The sequence below is a fragment of the Triticum aestivum genome, chromosome 1B, assembly GCF_018294505.1.
Source record: "Triticum aestivum cultivar Chinese Spring chromosome 1B, IWGSC CS RefSeq v2.1, whole genome shotgun sequence".
In the NCBI taxonomy this organism is placed as follows: Eukaryota; Viridiplantae; Streptophyta; class Magnoliopsida; order Poales; family Poaceae; genus Triticum; species Triticum aestivum.
The window spans coordinates 441619704-441623871 of record NC_057795.1 but is presented as its reverse complement, the minus strand read 5'-3'; positions in this window follow the sequence as shown (position 1 = coordinate 441623871).

The following is a 4168-nucleotide window of genomic DNA, read 5'->3' as shown; positions in this document are numbered from 1 at the left end:
AAGTCGTTCTCTGCCCCAAACACCAACACACGAGCACATTAACACCCCTCTCTCTTCTAAAGTCCGGATCCCAATATAGGTCTCTATCACTTTGTCTCTTGGGCATGCACACATCTCTTCCCCCACTATCTAGGTCTACCGGCATCTCTCTTTCCCAAGTACACGCACTATGTAGAGTGTATCTTTCCCATACACACTAAACACCGCCCCCAAACGTCTATCTCCCTAGTTATGTGGTTCTCGCACACTCACCTCATACATCACCCCACTGCAGACAAGCACACTTTGTATCCTTGTGCACCACTCTCCTCTTTTCTATCTCTCCCACATGCGGACCCGCCCCAGCTCCTTCCCTGTATACATATATGTTGTGACTCTTTCCATAGCTCCCTAATGTATCATCGTTCTCATTCTCACACATTGTTCTCTACACCATCTATTCTAGATCTCTCATGAAGTCCCTAACACACACACACACACACACACACACACGATGACTCGCTTCCCTCGCGCCTCCGTACATAGGACAATTTCAAACAACATCAACATTGTCTCCCTATCTATACGCCATTTATGGACACAAACGACCCCTCTCTCGCCCCTCTCTTCCTCTCTCTCTCTCCATCGCTAGCTCTCTCTCTCTCTCTCTCTCGCTCGCTCTCACACCCCTCTCCCACACACACTCGATGTCTCTTCCAAATAGTCTGCTCCCCCCGTCCGCACCCATGCTATCCCGCTACTACACATGTCACACCATCCCCCCTTCCCTTATACTAGGTTTACATCATTAGTGGTCTCTCTACTCCACATACACACACTCCCTCTCAAACACAAACGCACGCACAAACACACACAGACACGCACAAACACCCATTTATCTGGATCCTCATCTCTCCCCATGTCCGCATGTGTATCTCACACACTCACTCTCTAATTATGTATATGTGTCTCCACGTTACACAACACAAAGCCCCATGTACATGTCTCTCTCTATCCTCCACACACATAGACACAAAGAATCTGTTATCATTGCCTCAGTCTCTAGACATATCACACACGCACACTGTCTCTCTCTCTCTCTCTCTCGCAAAAACGCTCAACAAGGGTTTCCCCGTGAATAACTTACCGTCTATTCATCAACAGTCGTGGTAGTACGGCGAACACGAGACGTGAAAAAGAATAAATCTACACGTGCTTAGATCACCTAGTATGACTACTAGGACTAGAGTAAGCCAAAAAGCGTGCCGCCATCACCCCCTCCTTATCTCCATACTTATATTTCTTCTCTTATAAAAAACTGAGTTGGTGATGATGGTACGCGTGCCATCTTGCAATATAGACCGTCTGATCTATATCTGACGGATGGAAATTAAACTAAAAGATACCCACACCCCTCTCCACATTTGCAGACAAGGCCTTCCCTCGTTCATCCTTATCTCCAACAACCTCATTGTTGAGAAATTAAGAAAGGAAGCCTCTGGAACAAACTGGCCTGGTGGCCGCTGCCGGCGTCATCAATCCCCATGCCCCTGCTCAGTCCGACCACCAATCACCACCACGCCCCACTCCTCTTCACCTTATCTCCTATTTCTCGAGATATCATTAGTTTTTACACATGGGATTACTCCTGCATGGGTCAATCACAACAAGTGTTTTATCAAAAATGCATCTTGATGTTTCGTGCAATGCACGGATCTTGCTAGTACTCCTACAGAAGACTAAGCTGGTGATGATGGTGTGTCTGCCATCTGTCGCTTCTGACCATTAGATCTACATCTAACGACTATGAGGTAAGTTGTTGCCTTTTCTCACCAACATCCCACTTGTCTACCAATTTGCAGAAAAACCCATAATTAGTATCTTAAAACCAACCACGTCCCTCCCTGACCTCACCAAAACAACCGAAGGAATATATTCTAGTTGAAACATAATATATCTCTAGTGATATTTGTATATCAAAGTTAGAGTGTTTTGTATCAAGTTTGTGAATAAGTATTATTCTAATTATGTACCATTGCAATGCACATGATGTGACACTCCAAAATTTTTATTTGGTTTTTATCAAAAACTTTGTGGTTTTTGAGGAGAGGCTATTTAAAATTTTTCTTTTTCAGAAAAACCTTCCACTTAAAAACTTCCTTTGCTTTGGCAAGGATTTTTTTTTCAAACTTTGGTGTTTGATCTTTTGAAACTTCTTCTCTGTTGGTTCTCTCTCAAATTCATTTTTGGAGTTTAATTTGTTTTATTTTAAAATGAAGCTCTATGAAAATTTGGGGATTTTCATATCTTGGAACCATCCTTGACTTGGCATTTTTGCCCATGTGGTAAAACCCCTCCAAAACCTCCCCTACACCCTGTGATCAACCTAAGTTATCTGTCCCAACTAATCCAAACAAGTTTTGGATTTTATTCTAATTATTTTTCCTCTCAAAACAAATCTGAAAACTATTTGGAGCCTGGGGGATTTTCAAAGCAAGTACTCCTTTTCATTTGAGTTTTGACCTCAAACCAACTCTCCTGGATAGTCCTTGGTACCCACAACCCAGAACCATCTTGATCCACTCCTTCTCTTTTCAAATTTTTCAAAATTCAGTCTCTGCAAGTTTGGACCAGATTTGCCAAATTTGATGAAATTCATATCTACACTCCCCCAAAAATTCCACCAAAATTCAGGCAGCCTACTTGAGCAATGAGAAGCCACTCCACCAAAAATCAGGTCAAGGAAAAATCTCCAGAGGCCAATTTCATTCTGTCGAACACCTTGCATGCACTGCTGCTGTTCAAAATTCACAAAAGTTCAGTTTCAGTGTCGTTTGCGTTCGTCAGTTTCTCTCACGCGTAGACAGTGCACTTGGCACGTTCCTCGCAGCCTCTCCCTCTTGTACGGAGCTTCACACGCGTGCGTGGAGCCTTCCTGGCGTCGGTGGCACGCTGGCCCACCCTCGCCGGCGTCTTCTGCGGCGTCGGGACCTCCCGTGGCGGCCGACAGAAGGCACACCACGGCAGAACACCGTTCAGCGCCGCCCAAAGCCCCTTGGCTCTCCGCGTGTCCCTGCCGTGCCAGCGCACGCCCGTGGCACCATCGCCGTGGCCCGGCAAGCACGGAACGTGCTCCCTGCCGCCGACGGACCGCGCCACCCCCGTTCCGTCGAGCTCACCCATAACGCCAAACCCCAGCCCGTTTAGCGCCTAAATGGGACCGGTGGACCTCAACGGCGATGCCCAAGCCCCTAATCCCCCTGCACATCCACGGCACCGCCGTAATCACTCGCCGGAGATCCCCGTTCACGGCAACCGCCTCGGGCCGCCTATAAAAAGGGCCCCCGAGCTCACCCTCGTGCACACCTCTTCCCCACTCCTCACCAACACCACACCAGGCCACTCGGAGGACCTCGAGGAGGTCTCCTCCCCCAACTCCAGTCGCCCCGATCCGACTCTGCCTCCACCGTGATTCGCTCCGGTGAGGCCATCTCCGGCGCCCAAGCCCCGCCTGTTACTCTCACTAGCCACCAGAAGCCTAACCCCCTCGTCAATTTGATCTCTGCAGCCCTCTCCGACGAGTTCCTCGACCACCCGAGCCGCCGTCCGCCGGAGCAAAGCTCGCCGTCGACGTGGTACTCGCCGGCGACCACCACCACCACCAACCGACGCGGAATGGCGCCCTGAGCATGGAGGTACCCTCCGATCCCCCTGCCTCACCGTGGATCGCCGCCGGCGACCACCGCGGCTCTCGGGCGCCGACGAGCTTCGTTTCCCCCCCCCCTTTTTTTTGAAGTTCAAACCTGACGCGTGGGACCCCACCGTCAGCCTCTCTGCTCTCTCTGTTGAAATGTTTTCTGGAAGCGCCTTCGGGCAAAGTACGTTTTCCCCTTGGGCTGGCGTAGTTTCTGCCGAAGCGTTTTCTGTTTTTACAAGCTAGCCCCTGGAAATCTTCTGTTTCATTACAGACAAGTCCCTGGACAAAAACCCTTATAACTTTTAAGCAGAAAAGTATTTTTGATTGATTCTTTTTATGTTCTCTTTAAAATTTTGTCTAGTTTTTTATCAGATTTATTTGAAAAATATTTGGAATACTTTTTGTGCACCTCTTGGTATTTACGATAGCGCATATATTTTCTTTATACCGTAGATACCGAAGGAGGTGACGGAGCCGCGAACTTCACCGAGC